General features: G+C 37.1%; 2 non-coding genes across 2 annotated transcripts; both read right to left on the reverse strand.

Annotated features, from left to right (window-relative positions):
- Window positions 1-16,573: 16,573 nt before the first annotated feature.
- Window positions 16,574-16,757, reverse strand: LOC129266073 (U2 spliceosomal RNA). Its single transcript, XR_008585040.2, has one exon. It is a non-coding gene; the product is annotated as a U2 spliceosomal RNA (small nuclear RNA).
- A 1,353-nt stretch (window positions 16,758-18,110) lies between these two features.
- LOC129266067 (U2 spliceosomal RNA) lies at window positions 18,111-18,302 on the reverse strand. The gene has a single exon (XR_008585034.1). It is a non-coding gene; the product is annotated as a U2 spliceosomal RNA (small nuclear RNA).
- Window positions 18,303-23,171: the final 4,869 nt, after the last annotated feature.

A 23,171-nucleotide genomic window follows, 5' to 3' on the forward strand; every position in this document is an offset into this window, starting at 1 on the left:
ATGCTAAACCTGAATAATGTTGGATGGTTGTCTCGTCGTACTTGGACATTGTTAAAATATGACAGAATTTTGTAGGAAAATACAACCACTTGCCCCCTTCCCTCGATTTTTTTTTCTATTTTGAGGGTTTTACCTTTCTCCCCTTTTCATCATTTTAGTGTCAGTAAGAGCGAAGTGGGCTCCCCTTATATTTTTGGAATGATTTGAATATTTGGAACATCACATTTTATTGATGGCGATATTGGTGGTATAGTGGTGCCGGTAAAGGTGATTTAAGTTACAGTGGATTTCATGGTAACGGTGATGGTGAAGATGGTGATAATGGTTGTTCCGATAGTGGTGGTGGTGGTTGATGATGATGATGATGATGGTGATGATGAGGATGATGGTAATGATGATGATGGTGATGATGGTGATGATGATGATGATAGTGATGATGATGATGATAGCGGCGGCGGTATTATAGTGCCGGTTGATATTGTGTTATTGACATTATATTGGAGGTGACAGCGATGATTTCATAACCATCACCTTCATGTTAAGCCCATTGGTTCACTCAAACTTCTTATCAATGGACAAAACAAAGTGGGGTCAACTGAAATCAATAACCTAACATCTTGTTTGTCATTCAGATTGTCGTGGGGTCGAACTTTACCTTGATTTCAAAAGCTGTGGTTAGTTGTCAGTTCGGAGTAAAGGAGCATAAAATCTTTGATATGAATGCTTGACGTAATTATATATCGATTTGACCCGGTAAGATCATGATCTATACGATACATCCATGTTTATTGTTTCAAGTCACTTGGTACCTCCGAATAATGTTATGTTGTATACCTTGACTACATCTATAATGTATCCATAAAATATAACTCCTGAATAGTAGATTTGCATTCCCGTCATGAAATATATAAACTACTTGTGAGACATAACCACGTAACACAATGTGACTATTTTATGAGAGATCTCTCTAATTAATCTAAACAAGAGAGATTATCTCCTAAGATGGCCCCTTTCCATCAATGTTTTGAGATCGTGTCCCCGACTTGACTTGTTAAATCTGATTAATATTATCGATATTGACAGAGTGATATACGGTCGGATTGTTATAGATATACATGTATTGTCTTTATATATCTGCTGGGTCGATATACATAGACGTGATAATAGGATCGCAAATTCAAAGAGGAATGGTGTGTTCATTTTTATTCACTTATTTATGATCTTAAAACATTGGAAATTACAATTATCCTGTACACATGTTATGAGATTTCATTTTATTAAAAAAATAAAAGTTGCTTAATGGATTAACTTTTCAATGTTTCATGATTTTGAAATATTTGAAATCAATTTTTATTAGTTTTAAATCAAACCCGTAACAAAGTAATAAAATAAACTCTCATATAATGATTAAAAATAAAGAGGGGAGTGAAATGATTAAAAGGAATGAAAACATCTACACAAGTGCGATGTTTGATGCTGGAAGTATATCATTTTCTAGCTAGATGAAGAGTTAAGGTTGATATAAGCTTAATTCTTCTCCGATATTACGATTGCAAAGTCTTTGATATATATCATGAAATTGAAAATTGAAAGCAAAAGTACAAGGAGAATTATTTCCATGTATATCATAATCGTAGTTGTTGTTGTAAAACTTGTTGTAATGTTAATGCTGGCAGAAGTACAAATGTAGGATTAGTGGCAGTAAATATATCATCGTCATTTTCAACACAAAACAAGACAAGTTTGAAGAACAGATGTAAGTATAGTACTAGCTCTATATGGCTATTTATTACTCGTATCTTACATATCAACATTATATTTGTACATTCATTACTTTTGATTGTCACAAACGGGTATTTCAGAGTCTCAGACCCGAAACTACATTTAATAATATCAAACAATTAGCAAAGGAAATATCGAGGAAAAAAATATTCACTTGACTTTTTAAAAACGAAAAAGTGAAGAAATTGATATAGGACGAGAAATCAACGTCCAAGTCCAGCCCAACAACAAACTGATTTGATTAAAGAGAAAAATCTAAGAAACACAGCTTGTAAGTTTCATCAAAATTGGACGTAACACAAGAGAATTGTGGCGTTTTGAAGTTCCGCATTGTGCATCATCACTGATTATTTTGTACATTAGCGAAACCTTGAAATGCCGTAACACGTTCTAATTTTGCATCTGATTTCGATCAATATTCCAGTGTCATGCTTTTACGATTTTTTTTATATTTATTCAAATAAAGTTTTCGTCGGGTTAACTTGACGTTTAAGTAAATTCAAGATTGTTTAAATAGGGGGAAAAAGGAATGGGGCAACCACTAACATAATCGTAACTGCCCTTTCACACAGGGGCGTATTCAGAATGTTATTTTTATTGGGGGGGGGGATTTCCAACCCTATTTGAGTCCATTCTTGTTCAATTGAATGACAGGTGCACGTCTTATAAAGAGTTGTGATTGATTGATCCAATCAATCGCAAATATGGAAAGCCAGCAAAGTCAAAATATAAAGTGCAAGTTCGTTCAAAAAAAATCAAGAATGAATGTATATCCATAAATTCATTGAGTTCTTGACAATTTGGCGTGTTATCCTTTGTTTACTATTCAGTTTGCAAATTTCCTGTAGAAAAAAATAAGACACTGATGGATTTCCATTGAGTAACGATTGATTGGATCAATCGGAACTCTTTGTATAGACGGGGCCCTGAAGTATATATAGGGCGAAATGAGCCACATCTATCGTTTTATATTCTTCTTTCTTCCACCTCCCAATTTCTTCCAACTTTTCCAAATTTTTCTCCTCGCGTGCTTTTTCCCCTCTTTACTTGAAAAAAAAAGACATAGGTAGTGGTTGCCCATCAATCCTAGCCTATGTTTTCGAGTGAATAGTCGAGAAAATAGCTACATCCCTGCCTTGATATGCGTATACATACACTGTACATTGTATATCACTGTTCTAGAAAAGGGTTCGGCCCCTTGGCATCCGTATATAACCCCCGGTATAACCCGAACGTTTGAAAAGGTGAAGGAAACTTCCAAGAATATATTGGCAACAAATTGTTTTAACGAGACAACGTATATGCAATATATAGACACATAATAATAGGCGCAACGCCTTTCTAATTACCCGTGTAAATTAGCTTTCTATTGATAAAAGATTTAAAATGCATATGACTTGTAAAAATAATCAATAGGTGTTTTTTTTTTAATGAAAAGACACCTGAGGAAATCATTTTACACGTAGGCGATCATTTAGTGATATTCAATATAAAAATGGAAATTGTATATCATTATTCAATATTTTGTTCTTCATTGGTCAACGGAACCTTATTAATCATTTTATTCTGAAAACATACTTTATTATACGGATCAAATTATGCGAAACTTAATTTCGATAAAGCGTGAAGCTTTTTTATCATGAGCAAAATTACTCAAAATTAATCAAATTTGTACTTTTGTTTTCATATCGCGTTGCACACTTAGCTCAAGATTTTCAAACAATGGAATTGTCAATACCAAAAGCCTATTATGCGGTTGAATATTTTATTTACCAAAATGATTTGCAGGTTTCATTTTGCTCTTCATTTTCTAAAAAGTCTCTCCTACTTTTAAGTTAAGTTTTGGCAAATTTATTCAAATCAGCTCATATAAAATTTCATTATTTACGGATATCAATCAACAAAACATACTAAAATCACATTAAACACGTATACTTTACGATAACAGTCTCATTTTACAATAAACAAAAATAACTCTTCTAATTCGATTAAGGATATAAAATATATATGTTCAAGAATTTTTAAAAGCCATAATCCTTTAGACTTTAGATATTCACAAAAGAAAACCATGCATAAAATACCCTACTGTATATTCGAATCCTATCAAAATATGAAATCATAGTTAAGTATGTACCTTTAATTTGCATGATACATACTAGTACTTGGTTTGCAATTTCTTTAAAATGCACCCTTCGTTACATTCTTCTTCAATTTATAACGAAAAGCTGACGAATGGCGGTTTTGACTTATATACCTTGTAAATTGATTCCTATCCGTATATACCAAAATAGAACAACGAATATATACCTAATGTAATCAAAATGGTTTCAACCAAAAACAATTTGATCCCAATTGGTTTGCTTAATAGCTTTAAAAGATAACACTTTTTCTCACTATGTCTATATCTGACTTAAGTAAGATTATATAAGTTAATGTATGTGGAGGTCGGACTTAAGATAAAAGTACACAAGTTAGGTCAACTGGACTATTGCCTTATGTTGTGTTACTTGTATATAAGAACTTATCTTGAACACTGTTTGGGTGTGTATGTAAGGTCTTGTTATTTTTATATGAAAACGGGTAGAATGATCTATCGGGCAATAGATACACGTATCTTTTAAAAAGTGTGAACAAATACTTTAAAACACTTTGCAATTCATGGGCAACAGGACTTTCTGAAAAAAAATCATTATTACTCCGGATCATAGGCATATATCATGTAGTTTTTGATAAATTTACTGCTTGCTCGCAAGGAATATAATATATACGCATAGTAATTTGCCATGAGACACTCCATCATAATCATGTTGTGTCTTGAAAAACCTGAAACTTAGCATCATAATCAAAGTTTTAACGGTAATTTGGGAACAAATACTAGGCTTTCAGGATTTTACAATATTTCGCAATTCAAATGTAAATTTTCTTTGGAATAAAATTATTTGCTGCGTTGTAAAGTTGTTACATTTTTGGTATTCAATTCTAATACAGAATGAGTTGAGATTTTAAGAAATATGAGGATTCTGCCACCTAAATTAACGCCTATATGAATTGAAATGTAGATTTGTTCACACACGTTGGTGCTTTTTAGTAGCAAATTGACTATGATATTCCCATAAAATACAAAACATAATCAACAGACAGAATGACGATATAAATTTTTCATAAATAATAAACTCATACAATATTAATCTGGCAAGGTACAATGTAAGTACAAACAACACAAAGTTTGTTCCATATAAAACTCTATTTTTTTACAGACAGATGTACGTATAAAACATAAATTCAGCCAGCAAATTAAAGAAAACATTTATCATTTTATACAGGAGTGAAAAAGTTAAGAGTGTAAATGGTGATTCGGTATATCCTGTGGTTCTTTTCCGGTAAAATTGCTATGATTTTATCTGGATTCCTGTTAGGATAATCCAATCAACATCAAATTATTTAGGCACCTTTATACAGTGCGTGGGTGAACGGATGAATTCAATACCGAATAAGAAGAAAGAAATCTTTTGAGAAGGGGGAAATATCCTCATCAGTGTAAAAGATTCGGTTCTTGAAAAACCGTTTTGTGCTGGGGCACTTGCTGGGCTAAATATTCCGCCGGTGCAAGGGTCCGCCCACCAGCATGAGCCGGTGACGTCGGCGAAGTCTCTTTCGACAAGGGAGGTAAGTGATAGATTCCGATAGGTTTGGCACGTACTGCAACAGGGGAGTTGCCTTCCGATCTGGACGTCGTCGTCAACTCGTCCGTTCTAATGGCGGGGGCGGAACGATGTCGAAGCTTGCGATAGAAGGAAGCATCGCATTCGATTCTCGCCACCGTCCTTAGCGACACACCCTGTCTGTCGATGGGGATCTCCTCGAAGGATATCCGAGGCGACATCGGGGTGGTGGTCAACGGAGATCGGTCGCTTGGTGAACGAAAGTGGTGCGACGACGCCCCGTTGTCGTTGGCGCCGGGGTCTCCCCAAACAACGCCTTTCGAGAACGAATGGACCCTTCCTCGATCCTTGAGTTCCGTCGACGCCAACCGAGTTCGCATGTGTCTGAGGACGCTGCTTGTCGAGCTCGCTTCTGAAGCCGCATTCGTCTGATAGTCCACACGAGTTGGGGGATGGGGTTCGGTGTAATAAGTCTTGATGACAGTATTATTGTTCGTCGGCGTCGTCGCGATATTTGGCATCGATTTCCTGTTTTTTGAAGACTTCACACGAGTAGGCGACGACATGGGCGTCGATGGGCTCATATCATTCGATGTATGTCTCCTTACTAGAGTTCGTCTTGGGGATACGGATGACATAGGAGGAGGGGTATTCTCCTCAACATGGTCCTGGGCTTCGACCTCAATATGACGTCGATCACTCTCAGGAACGTCGAACTCGTAAGTGACACCATCCACGTCGTCATCGTCGATGTCATCACACGGACTAGTGCTCGTAATGCTCTCTATCGAAAGTACATCGAGGTCGCTCTCGACATCGTAAATATCCTCACTGTCGTCGCTCTCCTCCTCAACGTCGGTTAGATCGTAAAATCCAGTTACTGTTTCAGGTCTCTGAGTTGGGGATGACGACGTCGTCGACGCGGTGGATGAAGACTGGGCGGCCTTACGTCTAGCTGCATTTGATCGGCGTCCCCTGACTGACAAATTATCAAAGTCTATTTTCCTGTCTGGTTCGGGTTCTTGGTACTGCCTTCCAGAAGCGGTGGAGGGTCTCGCACTGAGAGGCCTCAGTCTGTGAGTTCTTGTAGCCGCCTCTGGGGCTGTGGAAATCCGGGAGTCGGGGGTGTGCAACACTCCATTATTGTTCGAATTTTCCTTGAAACGGCAGATTTTCAGTCGGTTTGATATTTCGGCTTGGTCGTTGAGAAATAGCATAAGTTGCATGTTCTTGGATTCGTGAAATCCCCGGTCCAGACTCTCCAGAGCGTCATCCTTCTCGGCATTCATAATGACGCACCAATATGGCAAAATTAGGACTGGCAAAAATAATCAGGTATCAACATTCATAACTGTCAAATTTGTAGCGGTCCTCATCAGCACCTCCTCTTCTGCCATTATCATCGTTTACAGATCAACATCGAAAATGTATCCATCAAACAAACATTTGCACAAACTATCCGATAAGGAATTGCCAACGAATGGAAAACGGTCGTCTATGCGGAGTTGATTACGATATATGATATACAAATCTTAAGCCGATGTGAGCTTATCCTATGGCCGTGGCTGTGTTAACGGCGGCGGCCCAAATGGAAAAAAGTTCATACGGAATGTGTTTGTGTGGTTGCGAAGCATCCAGTGCGTTTAATCTATAGGCCAACAATAGAGCTTTTGGAGGAGCATCCAAGAGCCCTTTAGTTTGACGCAGCTAGGCATGTACACAATGCTCTTGGTCTTCCGACCGATCGATAATTCGATTGGGATTTTTTCCCCCTCTTCTCTATCTTCACTCCCTTCGCTCCTCATCTGCCTATTGTCATGCAAATCAATTAAAAAGCAAATTAATGGACCCCGAGCACAACCAAGGACGATTGGGAGATTAAAGAGGGGATGAGCCCGTAGTAGGGATGGTTTGAGTCCCTATCATGTTATTGTTGATGTTTGAAATAGTCAAACTGGTAAGTTTTTATTATTGCTGCCTTGCTAAATTGCTTTATTAATCGCCTTAAATGCCATCGATTCCATGGTTTCGGCGTTTATTTCATTTGCAATTGCGATTACGGTATTTCGGTCAACAAAACTGGTAACGGTAAAACCTAATAAGTGTCCATGAGTTAGAGAATCCTGTAAGCATTCCTGCTTTATTAAGGTCGAACCAAGAGAGCAAAAATCCAGAGAGGTATCTATTCGAACTGCACTTTTAGTTAGCAGCTGTAATGATCATGATAAATTCATAACAGCGACCTTCTCGTCAATGCATATAGGATTATGAATAATTCTCAAGCTACAATTATATTTATTAAAAAAAGATCCCACTATTCAACCACCAAGCAGATGATCTTCTCAGGGACTAGTCGTTTTTGTTTTCCAGCGAGGCCATCGTGATAATTAGTCTAACAACACGGATAGAGAAAGCAGTAACAAAACAACATATTCAATGAACAAACACGTTATATGATGACATAAACATAATTTAAATAATTAAAAAATCAAACATAAAACATAGATAATGAAACATATATTAACATAAAACGAAGAATATCATAGTAACCTAAAATGGAATATAAAACAGCAAGTTGCTTAATAAGATGGGGGAAAGAATTAAAGTAATGTTTACAGTTTTTGCTGATAATGCGTTTTGAAAGATTTAATATCATTAATAAAGTCAATAACCCTATGTATCCTCTGATATATCATGGGTATGTTGTTTATCAGCATTATGAGCATGGTGAGTCTCTGAACGTCATGTTTTATGAGCAAAGACTTATGAAATTCAAATTAAAAAAAATAACCCACACATACGAAAGCAAATGACAAAACCAAAATCGCATACATTCGTAATTCCGAAGCTTCGTTATTCCGAAGGTTCGGATATTCCGAGGGTTCGTTATTCCGAAGATTCGTAATTCCGAAGGTTCGTTAGTCCGAAAACGAAGTGAGGTTCGTAATTCCGAAGGTTCGTTAGTCCGAAAACTAAATGATTAACTAACCTTATTTCGTTTTCGGACTAACGAACCTTCGGAACAACGAACCTTATTTCGTTTTCGGATTAACGAACCTTCGGAACATCGAACCTTATTTCGTTTTCGAATTATCGAACCTTCGGAATAACGAACCTTCGGAATAATGCCACAAATGTTCGGATTAACGAACCCTTTTACGTTTTCGGATTAACGAACATCGAGGTATAGGCAATTTACGTGTTTCGGAATTACGAACCTTCGGAATAAAGAACATTCGGAATTACGAACCTTCGAAATTACGAAGTGTAACCGACCAAAATAATGTAGCAGAGTGATAGCATAAAACAGACTTAAGTGTATCATATACCCCAACTCCACAGCTATACACATGTAGATTTTTTTTTTCTCTCTGTGGGTGGGTATGGTGGGAGATACATAAAGAAAAATATAATGATTACGAAGCGGAGCGTTCAAACTGATTTTGAGGGAGTGTTTTGTTTTGATTTTTGATTGAAAAAAACAAACAAACATTTGTTTGGAAGAAAGTAAGAGCCTCATCCCATTCTCGCCTCGTAAGACGGCGATACCCCCTCTTTGTTTTCTCGATAAACGACATCAGTTCTCAATCAAACATAATCTATATATTTTATTCCAATTCAACAAATCAAATTCTACTCAAATTGAGATCATCTAGCTCGACTTGACGCCACATCCATCAAACATTGCTTCCAAACTCCACTCTCTGCATTGTGTCACTGTTTATTTTCGATCTGCTCAAATCCTGTTCGACGTCGGGGACATTATTTGCCAAATATAATAATTGTATTTGACAATGTTTGTTTCCATATTAGCAAGCAATTAAATTCTGTTAGATCGTCATCAAGACTGTCAATATACACTGGAGTCTCGGCAGCGTCGGGCGATTATGATGGTGCTTCACAGGGTTTCGACCCTATACAGTGGCGTAATAAATCAAACATTCAGTTTTTAGGGGGCTGAACGTAGCGCAGGGGATGTTTTTTTTAAGAAATCGCAAGGGAGCAGACTAGTTGCCCTATTCAATGTGGAAATCTAACTCTGTGACAGATTTTAGTATGACATTAAGAAAATTATTTTATATTTCACCCTTTGCCTATCCATTTCATAAAAGGTTTTTTAATATCTCGGTTTAGGAACTTTTTTTTTTGGGGGGGGGGTGCCTCAGACTACCATTATTCACCAGTTCCCCTCAAGTCCTCACGAAATACTTTATGTTGTTGATTTGTGTTCACACGTTCCACAGTCCCCATTCCTCATACCATGAACATATATCTTGGATTTCAAAATGATGTACATATTGCAAGGAATGAAAAAAAAATCCTGCATTATAAATTTTGCCTGTAATTCCCCATTTTTGATACGAAAACACACACATGCACCTCATCCCCCACACACACACACCATACTCCCACTCTCTCTCTCTTTGTCATCAATTATTATCAGTAAATGCGAAATAGGCCTACCGAGTAGGCTTAAATGGGTCAGAAAATTATTATTTTTATTTTAATTAAGCAACCTAATTAATTAAATAGCATTAATCCAACGCAAACCCTTATGCTACTGGATTTCCGTATAGTCATTTTGGAAATTAGATTCGCTGGTTTGTTTCAGGAATATACGGTAACTTTTTTTTAAATATATAATCCGTGGCAATACACATCTAATATATGGAATACTAACTTCATAGGATTAATACAGAAACTATAACGCAATTAATTGACGATTTGTATTTTTGATATTGTTGATAATTGGTTATGTTCTATTATTTTTTTAGAGATGTTTAAAGGCCACCGCACACCTTACGATCGTTCTGCGACCCGATTTTGGAATAAAACGTAGTAGAAATTGATGCTAATGTTGAGACATGGAATATCTTACTGTGTAATGTCCAAAAATCATCGTCCGAATACACATGTTCAAATATGTGTCTATGCTCTCATCCCTATTTGAATAAACGGGAATTTAATATCTAGTCATAATGGATGAAAGGGTCATATTATGACGAATTGCGTTAATTCAGCCATGCATTATATACAAACCGATGCGATGAAGACTAAAGCATTCTCTATATACTCCCATAATTTTCTCTTGGAGGTCCTTTAATTGATTATATAATTTGCGTCAAGGTTTCACTCCACTAGTCGTACACTTGCTCGGATCGCTTGTTCGTTTGTCAATAATGGGATACTATACATTCAACCTTCAAGCTCCGATGTGTTTTTGTTTTTTAATTCGTTCTTGTCGGGGATTCTTGCATGACGTTCAGTTTCTTTCATTTATTCTCTTTTCTCATGGACATCCTCGATCTTCTCTTAGTACCCCCCCCCCTATCCCCCATCTCTCTATCTTCCCTTTCCCCTTTCCCTATCCAGCTGTTCATATTTCTCTCGTCTTTTCTCCTCATAAGATATGATAATGTCTCCACACATTATCTTTCTTTATTTTTTTACATTTTTTTACGTTTCAACAGCACCCAAAACATGGTCGCACCCTTCTCTCCCTCTCTCCCAATCTCCCCCCTTCTATCCCCCTCCCCCTCTCTTATTCTCATTCTTTTCCTCTCCTTACTACACAGGTGTGTGTGTATATGGGGGGCCTAGGGGGGGGGGGCTTCCTATTGTTCCATGCTACATGAGAAGAAAGAACAAATCGACCTAGAATACTTATCGTGCTTTGTTGTTTATTGTTCACCTGTAGAAAGGCAAATCTTTCAGTGGGCCTTTCACACAATGCAGGCATGTTTATCAAAGCTGTTCCTCAAAGTTACGCACATAATTTTACAAGTAGATTGACAATAGAAGCAGGGGCCGCGAAACCAGGGGGGGGGGCAGGGGGCCATACGTACCAGGGCCCCGTTGCATAAAAAGCTACTATTATAGTAACTTTGCCATCCAATGGTAATTACCATGGTTACAAGGCTCAACAACCGATCAGAATCAAGGATTCCATGAAAGTTACCATTGGATGGCAAGGTTACCATAACTTGTATGCATCGGCCGGGCCCCAGAAGGTGAGAATGACCATCAAATTTTAATTTTATGCATGTTCAGTCCCCCCCCCCAACTTTCAAATTCGTTCCTCGTGGCCCCTAGAGCGCAAAGGACCCATTCAAAATACAGTCACATCCACGATATATCGACTCCAAACTGACTATTAAAGGGGAATCCAACCCAAATAAAAACTTGTTTTACAAGGAAAAGAAAAATCAGACAAGTTGATAGGTGAAAGTTTGAACAATATTGGACAAACAACAAGAAAGTTATGAATCTTTATAATTTGTAAATATTGGTAATCACTATACCCATGGAGACTTCAAATTGGCCGCATATGGGATGTCATAGTGATGTAAGGCAAGGACTACTCTTTCATGTACTCCAATACATATTATGGCTAAAATGTCATTTTTCCCAAAAGTTAAATTTCAAATTATATTTTTCTTTCATGAGGACATAAAGCAATATACTACCTGGGTTATATTTAGATTACTGCCCCAGGGGAATGGGTACTTAGGAGAAAACCACAAATCCTGATAATAAAGTACATGGCCTATGGGAAAGTTGTCCTATTGTTGTCCTAGTTGTCCAATTTTTCTACAATTTTACAGAACAGGCCTGTTTTAAAAAAGGGGAAAACAGTTTCATTACAATAAATTTGTAAGGTTACATACACCAAATACCAATTTTCTGTAATTTTACACACTAAATGCATGTAAGATTACACAATGAAGTAATATTACAGGTGTTCTCGAGTCTCTGCTGCAGGATTTTTTTTTAATTAGAAAGTACTGCCCATGACACTCTACTTCTTTTATTTCTTCATTCTCTCCGTGCATAATGTAACTTTATGCACATGCATTTACCCCCCCTCCCATTGGCGGCGGAAGCCAACAAATTTAGGGGGGCCCACCTGAAATGTTTCGATGGACACGGACAAAATTTGACAAGCCCCCCCCCCCAAAAAAAAAAGGTTATCAACCTAAATTTTAGGTGGGGATCGCGAAAATTTTTGACAAGCAAAAAAAAAAAAAAAAAAGGTCATCAACCTAAATTTTAGGGGGGGGGCCACAAACATTTCAGGGGGGGGCCACGTCAATTTAGGGGGGGGACGCAGGAAACGAAATTGACAAGCAAAAAAAAAAAAAAGGTTATCAACCAAAAATTTAGGGGGGACCGTCCCCCCACCTCAAATTTAGGGGGGACAGGTCCCCCCGCTTCCGCCGCCTATGCCCCCTCCCCCCATCACGAGAGGGGACAATGATAAGGAGTAATAGTGTGGCGCGCGAAATTTGGAATTTTAAATGACATCATCTTTTAAGACAATGCAAAAATCAAACCAAAGAAAGTTAGAAAAGTATAAACAAGCACATGTAACTAATATTTTTCTGTAACTGGAATTATTATTCATTGACATACCCTGAATTAAAGAGGAAGTTCACTTTGATGAAAAGTTTATTTTCAAAATATTAGAAAACATAAATAAAAAAATTATTGGTGAGGTTTAGAGCAAAAAGGGAGCAAAATCCATCAAAAATTAAGAAAATAAGTTATTAGAATTTCAACTTTTTGATCCGTGACGTTATATACGAGCAGCTAGCCCATTAATCTTTGTAATATAAAATTATGCTACATTAAACCCAAATTTTGCAACGATTCATGATGACTAAAATTGTGTTTCTTTCAGGAGAGGGCTTGAAATGATTTGTTTGTTAGTATATGCTAAAGGTAAAATAAAACAATTTTCTTTTTTCTTTTCAGAAATGACATTTTATTGCTTTTTTATGTGGGGAAGCTGCTCGCAAATGGCATCACAGATCAACAAATTAGAATTTTAATAACCGTTATTCTTGACGAATTTTCTTCAAACCTCCGATGTTTTTATGATTTTTTTTCTGCTATTATTACAATAAACTTTTCGTCTGGCTAAACTGCCACTTTTATATCTATCCAATGAGAAAACTTGAGTGGCGCTATATCGGCACCCGCTCCTATGCTTTGTTCAGGTAGTGAGAAACAAATATAAGGAGGAAAAAAAAGAAGACTAAAAAGAGAAGTCTGGATCGTGAAAATGTCACCTTTTGGTTGTCGAGACAAGCACTTCACTCACTGCAAGGGGGCGCTAGACTATTTGAATATGAATAGTGCTTGGAGATTTGATAAAAAGAGACAACAACAAAAAGGAGTGAAGTGGGCGGAAGAAAAAAAAATTAAGAGGGAGGGTGAAAAAAAAAAAAAGGTAAGAAAAGAAAAACACGAAAGGTCACAATAGAAAGAAAAGTTAATTGACAAATCAAGATTTTATTGTCTTTTGTCTTTTCATTTTTTATGTGTTATTTCATCCCCTAGTTCCCCTTCTTTTGTTAATTGCTCCGTTTCCCCCTTACCCATTTTCACATAAAATGTTTGATTTAAGAAATAAAACAGTATATCATGTATATCAAGAAAATCAAAATAAAGAATCACAGTAATAGCAATTTAGCTAACAGAAATTGAGATTGAAAAAAAAAACCACCAGGAAAGGCCTCTTTACCAGCGCTCACTCGCTTCGATGCTGAAACGTTTTACTGGTAGCTATGTCAAAACATGATAAATAATTGTGGAGCGCAAGGAGCAACTGTGAAATAGTTTACATTTTTTTTCTCACTCTCTACGCTCGTTCGTATAGATTTTTATATATAAAGCTGTCGCAGCAAAATGACTATGAAGCGAGGTGGTAAATTATATAGGATAGGCAGGCCCATTTTGTATTATCCTGACGATATGTGTGCTTAACACGCCTCGCTCGCTCGGACTCCTGAAGATGTAGGGTTAGTGTAGTATGGGAAATGATCAGAGTTGGCTGGCATACCGTGTATAACTTTATATTTGACAATGAAAGTGCGTTTTTATCGCGACAGGGAGTATACCGTTTTATCTTGCTTATTATCCGCTTTATGGTTCTAAAATAGCAAATTTTGCTTATATTTTCTAGCTCCGGAGCAGCGATCCCTCGTGTACATGATTTGACTAACGAATGTTCAGGAGAGCAAAATTGTTGTCAAGCACTGCCATCAAATATATATATCGTTGACGATGTTCCCATTTTTTTAAAGGTAAATGATGGGTTTTTTTCTTCGCTGACTCGTGTTTATTTTGACATAGATAAGGGAAATGAATATAGATACGGCAATTCAAGCCAGCAGATGACAAAGAAAATAATACACAAATCACTCGTTGAGTGGCATTCCAAATACTGAGATGAAAATTTATTGCTATAACCATACAACACTTTTAAAATTAATAACACTTTTACACATCTTAATTGTACAAGAGTGGTTATCCATGAATGTAAACAAAACCTTACCGGGGAAATATTATACGGTGCAATTTACACAATAAGAATGTTGTGTAATTTCTTTATTCAACGCTGCTTACTATAATGCATAACTAAGTTTAATTCTTGATATCTAATTATCAATAAATTATGCATTGTGCAACTACTGTAAGGTTCATATTGCAAACAGCATTGTATAAATTTTAAACAAGGGTTTTTACTATCTAAACATGTGGGGGATCAGACGTTATGACAACATTTCATTTCATATAGCGATAGCGATATGGATTCAATTAATGAGAGTGATTTCACTATAATACATGCTTTGACCAGTCACATAATATACACAAATGTCCCGTCGTGTATTGAAAATCCTGAGTTTATTCATTTCAACTCAGACAGCGAATGAGTTGTACATAGGTATTGAGAATAGGAGGTACATGATATGAACTCAAACTAACAAGCAAGCTTTGGCACAGATGACAGACGTACGAAATAGGGAGGGAGTAGGGGCAATTAGAGGGTCAAGGGTCCCCTATATGCAGGGGCGGAAATCTCTCCCAAAAGCTAGGGGGACAAGAGGCTGGAAAATTTGACAAGCAAAAAAAAAAAAAAACAAGGTTATCATCCCAAAAGTAAGGTCATCTCGTCCTTAAATACATGTTTTATTTCGATTTTGAATGATGTATTTCTTACCATCATAAAAGACCACAAATAGTAGGGGGACATTTGATATTGTGTCCCCCTACTATTTTTAGTAGGGGGGACACGTCCCCCTGCCCCCCCCCCCTGGGATTTCCGCCCATGCCTCTATGACGTCATGTCAAGATCCCAGTGACCCAAAGGAGTGGACTTCGACATCATGTCCGGAATGCCAGTTTCTCTCAAAGAATGTTGCACAATACATCTTGATAATGATCACTTTATAATGAAATAATAATAAAAAAATAGTACTGAGATTTATCAAGCGATTTACACCAACATTTCACAGAGCTGTTTATTCAAAAGAAATTACATAGGAAGTACCAAATACATATCAAAAATTAACATTGCTTTCAAATCAGGCGAACAAATAGAAAACATACATTGATTCAAATAATATACCATGTCTACAGAATTACAAGAGATATTGCCAAATGTATCATCCTAATTCCTAGTTAAGTTAGGTCGGGGTCTCAAAGGGCATACAACTCTTGGGCGATTATTACATTTATCATATTTGAGGGACTTTATTAATAGAATTTTAAAAATTTCAAACAAGTTTGGCCCTAAAGCCTATACATTAGATACAATCACATACATCACATTCATGAATAAAATAACTAAGAACAAGAAAACGGATAGTATCTTGAAACCCTTATTGTACCAGATTTCTTTTGGTTACATTATTTTCATATTTAATTAAGTCCTTCATTTAAATAAGATCTTGAAAGATGCTGTGAGACGAATCACGAATTCCTTTCATAAGATGCGCCTATATGCAGATGTCTTCTGAATGGCTCAAGTTGGTGATCACTTTCTCATCCATCGAGGGAGTGTATTGTAATCTAGTGGTGCTGGCTCTCGCCTTTCAATCAGAGGGTCGTGGGTTCAAAACCCAATGACCTTGACGTTATTTCCTTCAGCAAAAAAAATTATCCACACTCGACCTAAAAAAGAGAATAGAAACATTGGAAGATAATGAATAACATTGGAAACTGCAGAAATTATAGGAAACCAATACCGACGTATACTTTCTAATTCTGAGGAGATAAATCGGAATAGAAATAAATAAAGTTTTGAAAGTTATGATTCTTTCTTTGGTTAATTAATACCCCTTGAGGGGTGGGCCGATCCCGGAGGTACTGCAATACCGGGCCAACCCGTGGCCAGGACGGAGCAAGCCCCTATTCCATGGCCTAAGTTAAAAAATCAGTTTAATATACAAGCGACTCGGTGAGTCGCGTTTCAGATATTAAGCTGAAAAGAACAGATTTATTAACATATAAAAAACTCAGAAAGAACAGTTTAACAAATCATGTATGTTGATCCAACGGTATGAAGGTTACCGAAGGATGAAAATTAAATGGGGTAACATCTAGATATTATGTGGGACAATGCTTGTTTAAAAAGCATTACGTTGTGAAAAGAAATTAATGTGCAAGGGGGTTTTATCTTTGTTTCATCATGCCTGTTTGGCTAACAGGCATTTACGTATATTGTCAGGAACATGTTTGGAAATAATAATGAGTACATTGTTTGAAACATATTATTGATTGTAAATAATACACGTTATTCGTATTGCCGGTGACCAGTGACGTGCTCTATGTAAATATCTCGGCTGCCTTTGATGGCATCGATGCAGCAGAGACGCCTCATCAGGCCTCTGTACCGGCGAGAGATGCCTAGACGGCCCAGAGTCCGCTCGTTGTCCCCGTGCCACGAACCAAGGGAGCCGATTACAAAGGCATGGACCTCGACATCCATCCCACGGCTGGCCAGATACGCAGTGTCTCGTACTTGGTGACTTTTGCGTTGGCAGCCGGTTGAGAGGACATCCGGGCCATTGTCGAATGGGATGGTGATGTCGACAATGGTCACCTTGTCACCTTCAACCACTGTGATGTCGGGTCGCTCCCTTGGATTCGGGTCGCCGGGGACATGTTGGTCTTGGTAGATGTCACCGTGATGGATTGCCTTCACCAGACGTTCTTGTATCAGGTTGTGCCTCCGGCGGATTGGAACCATGTTGGGACGGCAGTTGTTGATGACGTGAAGCAGCGCCTCCAACTGGTGATCACTAATTTTCTTCGGCACTTTGCGTTGATGTTCCGCTTCCAACGCCGAGCAGCAGCATTGGTTGGGAGGCAGTTCAAACGGGCTCGGTGGATTTTCATATTTAATGAAGTCCTTCGTTTAACTAAGATCTTGAAAGATGCTACAGCGACGAATCACGAATTCCTTTCATATATGCAGATGTCGTCTGAATGTCTCAAGATGGTGATCATTATACCATACACTTTCTCATCCATCGAGGGAGTGTATTGTGATCCTTAGGAATGCTGCATTAATTTCTACTGACACCAGCGATCTCCGACCTTAACGGAGGAAGGATACAAGAGAGATCTATAGTGGTGCTGACTCTCGCCTTTCAATCAGAGGGCCAATCACCGTGTCGTTATTTTTTCAGCAAGAAATTTATCCACACTCGACCTATAAAAAAAGTAGAGAAAGATAATGAATAATATTGCAAACTGCAGAAATTGTAGGAAACAAAATTTAACGTGTACTTTCTATTTCTCAGAAGATGAGTTGAAACATTATTTAGATTGAGAATTTGGAGTTAAGATTCTTTCTTTGGTTTATTATTACCCCTTGAGGGGTGGGCCGATCCCGGAGGTACTGCAATACCGGGCCAACCCGTGGCCAGGACGGAGCAAGCCCCTATTCCATGGCCTAAGTTCAAAAATCAGTTTAATATACAAGCGACTCGGTGAGTCGCGTTTCAGATATTAAGCTGAAAAGAACAGATACTACACATGATCTTAGCCAAAAGGCCGAGAAGCGATACCGATGGAACGTTTTCAAAGTATATGATCAATTAATTAATTCATTTTAGTTCTCGTTGGAGAAATACAACTCCCTCCATATTTGCCTCCGTAGCGGATAAACGAAGAGTAATTACGGAAAATGACCAAGACTCATCTGAAAGTAAATGTTAACACGAATCATTTGAAAAACAATTGGAACCTAAGGAACTAATAATCTGCCTGTCGTTTTAAAAACTTTGGATAAAATTCTGAATAATTATAACGTCTTCACATGCGATTCAAAATGCATTTGCTATACAAGCATGTATGTGGAGATTAGTCTTCGACATCAGCCGCTATAATGATATGTAATTTAATAATTTGGAATATTTCATCATGTTATCATTACTATCCAACACAATCTTACTATGATATATAATATTATATAGAATGGCCAAATAAGATTAGGGTTGAAATTGTAGAGTCTAACAAGATAATGAAAATGCTACACATTTATCTACGAGTCGTGAACTCATTGTATGCTTTCCGAGACTATCTTCACCAGCTCTTATCGAACGTGCGACCATTCGCACAATAGAACGAACGTACGCACAACGATCGCTCACAATGACGTATAATAATGACCATACATATGCTAATAACTTATGACTATGCATAAGTCCCGCGCTTTTTCACACACACGTGCAGCTTGCTGCTCGCTGCATGAAATGGAATATGACGAATGAAAGCTATGCAACCCCGCAGATTCTATGAATGCAAGCCTGACACAGAAACTATACATGCGAAATATACAAATAATGACTGCTCATGGGGGCAATAGTATTTTAAAAAAATTCCAACCGAAGGTCGAGGGAAAATTTGTAGTAAATAGTGTCAATTGACGGGTAATGGGTTTCACTATTTCCGGAATAAAATACCGATTTTTTTTTCCTCGCGGGCAATAGTACAAACTATAGTCATACCCTGCTAAAAATTCGATGTGGCCGGTATTAAAGGGGTACTCCTGGCTGGAAAATATTATATCTAAATAAATAAAGTAAAATTCACAGAGCTATATGCTGAAAATTTCATCAAAATCGGATGAAAAATAACAAAGTTATTGAATTTTAAATTTAGAGAAATTTTGTGAAAATATAGTTATATGCACATCATCATGATAATTCATTAGGTGGGCTGATGATGTCACATCCCCACTTTTCTTTTTCTTATGTTATTACATGAAATCATAATTGTTTCATTTTTTCATACATGTGTGAATAATGTGTCTCCTTTAATATGAAATAAGTTGCAGCAATGAATGTCTAATGCACTTAATCAGTCGTCAATCCATTTTTTCAGTTCTTGGTAGAAAAAAACAATTGAATAGACCTAATTTCATATAATAAAATACAAAAGAACAAGTGGGGATATGACATCATCAAGTTGCTCATTGAATATTCATGAAGACATTCCTAGAAATGTTTCACCGGAATAATGCAAATCTTGAAAGTGCCATAACTTTGTTATTCCTAGTCCGATTTTTATCAAATTATCAGTGCTTTGTTTGTCTGATTTTTCTTTACCTGCTTTCATCATATTTTTCTCAGCCCGGAGCATCCCTTCAAGTAAGATATAATGCGGTCTAACTGCATGCGAATGGGGGGAGGTGGGTCTGAAAACTTTATTCATGATAAACTAGAAAAATGATAAGTGAGTGTGTGACATCATCAGCTATAACTATCACCTGTGTTGTGAAAAAAATGAAAAATGTCACATTTTTTAACAAGTGCACACCTAGTTATTTGACTGCAGGATAAAAGAGCGTTGTCGGTTATCTACCTTGCTCCCAAGCATAGGTCCCGCGGGCAGGGATCGAACCCCAGACTTTCCACGATAGTTAGACCACTCGGCCACGGCACCTCCAAATAATCTTATTTTATACATCCGATATTGAAGAAATTTCAGGGATTTTCTTGTTTTATTTCTTCTTAAATAAACTTGTTGTTTAAGTGGATTTGACTTTTAAATGATATTCTACAGTAAAAATTTATTTCAGAAAGCAAATATATTTTTAATGACATAAGTATATCAGTTACTAAACTTCATAATTTAATGATATTGGGTTAAAGTCATCATGATCATGATCACGCATATAATCTTTCTCTCAGTTTAATAAATATAGGGTCAAATCAAACATCATTCTATCAAAGAACGGAGCAGGGTCAGTCCAAATTAGGCTTAACCTATCGGACTATACCCTATCTATTTCAAATTAAGCTTATTTTTGTACATCTTTTTTCTTTCTTTCTCAAGAGAATTCCAAAAGGGGGACACATTTTCCCCGAGGAAAATTTGACTGGCAAAAAAAAGGTCTTCTTCACTTTCAAAAGGGGGAGGCCTTCACGGCACTTTTACATTATACAAATTTTAATGTGCCTCTAAAGGGGGGGGGGGTGGGGGCAAGGGCCGGATGTGCCCCCCCCCCTGGATCCGCCAGTGTGTTGAGGTATTCACAGAATGATACACAGTAGGCCTATACCTATTACGAACACATTCACTTTAAAAAAAATGGGGAGACAAAACACCAAGCTCGTCAAATTAATAATGACTGTATAATTATACGTGACATAACAGGGAAAGTTGGACATAATGCTCCATACAAACTTAATTGTTTTCTTTAGATTATGCAATGAACTCTAGTGAGAAGGGGTCCATCAAACGCCAAGTGAGATAAATCAAGTAAAATGTCCTTCTGAAAGTAATTCCTAATGAGTTTTTATTCAGACAAAATTTAAGAATGAAATCTTGTCTCGTCAACTCCCCGTTCAATGGGCTTTCTCTTTCATTCAGATATACTTGGAAATGATGAGAACAAACGATGCCATTCAGCCCCAGTTCCTCGCGGCCGCGACTTACAGATAAATCTGCCAACAAACGGTCCATGGACTTCTCTCGGTTATGTTTACATAAACTAGACTTTAATCCCGGCTTAAATGTAGCTCCATGCTTGTTCTAAGCATCCCTATTGTAATTCTGCACCCCGATTCTGCACATGCATCCATCGCATACACACCGGGCTACGTACACCACGAAGATTGCCAATTTGGTTTGGATACTATCTTTTATGAAACTTTCTAATTGAGGTTAAGCATGCAAGCCTAAAAACATATAATTCGTACACTAGTACAGCAACGAAATGTTTTTTACATAATCAATTGAAAGCTATCTTTCATTCTTTGGAGCAACGGGCTCCAAGCAGGGACCTGGGAACGTTTTTTTCAGTGGGGGTGCTGAAATCTCTCCTCAAAGGTGGGGGGGGGGGAGACGGGACACAATTGAATTTTCCATAATTACACACACACACACACATATATATATATACATATATATGAGAGTCAATTCTTAGCTTTCTTCTTAAAAAAAACAAAGATATATAATTAGATAACTCGAGCGCGAAGCGCGTTTTTTTTTTGGGGGGGAGGAGGGAATTTATGTATTTTGTCCTGAAAATTGAACATTTTGAGCAATGTTTGTGGTCCTGAACAAGATGCGTATGTAACAAATAATGATAACTGCGAACGTGATCAGTGCGAGCAGATATTTTTTATATACGCTCTGGTCTGATCGAAAGGGACGTGTTATAAGGACTGTGTGCAGTTACCCATTAAGACGATACATATATCAACAATCAAATAATGTGAGCGCGAAGCGCGAGCTGAAAAATTGACATTCCGACCTAAATACTGGACATTCTAAGCACTTTTCTAATAATGAACAGGATAGGTATATAACTATACAATTGATGCGAGCGCGAAGCGCGAGCGGAAATAAAAATGAGATTTCAGACCTAAAAACAGGACATCTTTATTAATAATAAGCACTTTTCTAATCATGAACAGGATAGGTATATAACTATACAATTGATGCGAGCGCGAAGCGTGAGCGGAAATAAAAATGAGATTTCAGACCTAAAAACAGGACATCTTAAGCACTTTTCTAATCATGAACAGGATAGGTATTTAACTACACAATTGATGAGAGCGCAAAGCGCGAGCGGAAACAAAATTGAGTTTTCAGACGTATAATTGGGACATTCTATTCATGTTTTGTAAATCAAGAAAATGATCGGTAATTGGATATATTCTTCATTAATAATGTGAGCGCGAAGCGGGAGCAGAAAATATTTGATATTCTGATCTGAAACTCCACACTGAATGTAATATGGTTTGAACAGATAAAGATAAATCAGACGAACATAAGAATAAAGATTTGATCAAAATCCGACAAGGAATATCAAAGTTATTTCATTTTAAAGATTAGCATTATTCCGGTGAAACAGTTTTAAACATGTCTTCATTAATATTCAATGATCAAACTGATGATGTCATATCCCCACTTGTTCTTTTGTATTTTATTATATAAAATTAGGTTTATTTAATATTTTCCCTTCAAGAACCAAAAATAGTTGAATTGACAACTGATTTAGTCTATTAGATATTTTTTGCTGCAACTTATTTCATTATAAGGGAGACATATCATTCGCACTGGTATGAAAAAATGAAACAATTTTGATTCCATGTAATAACACAAAAAACAGGATAGTGATAGTGGGGATGTGACATCTTCAACCCCCATGGGCGGAAATCCCAGAGGGGACGTGTACCCCCTACCAAAAATAGTAGGGGGACACAATAACAAATGTCCCCCCTACTATTTTTGGTCTTTCATGGAGAAAATACATCACTTCACAATCGAAATAATACCTTATGGACTAAATGACCTTACATTTTGGGTGAAAAACTTTTTTTTCCTTTTTTTTTTGCTTGTCAAATTTTCCAGGCCCTGGTCCCCCTACCTTTGGGGACAGATTTCCGCACATGTCAACCCATCTATTAAATATTCATGACG

Source organism: Lytechinus pictus, chromosome 7, assembly GCF_037042905.1.
Source record: "Lytechinus pictus isolate F3 Inbred chromosome 7, Lp3.0, whole genome shotgun sequence".
NCBI classification, from domain to species: Eukaryota; Metazoa; Echinodermata; class Echinoidea; order Temnopleuroida; family Toxopneustidae; genus Lytechinus; species Lytechinus pictus.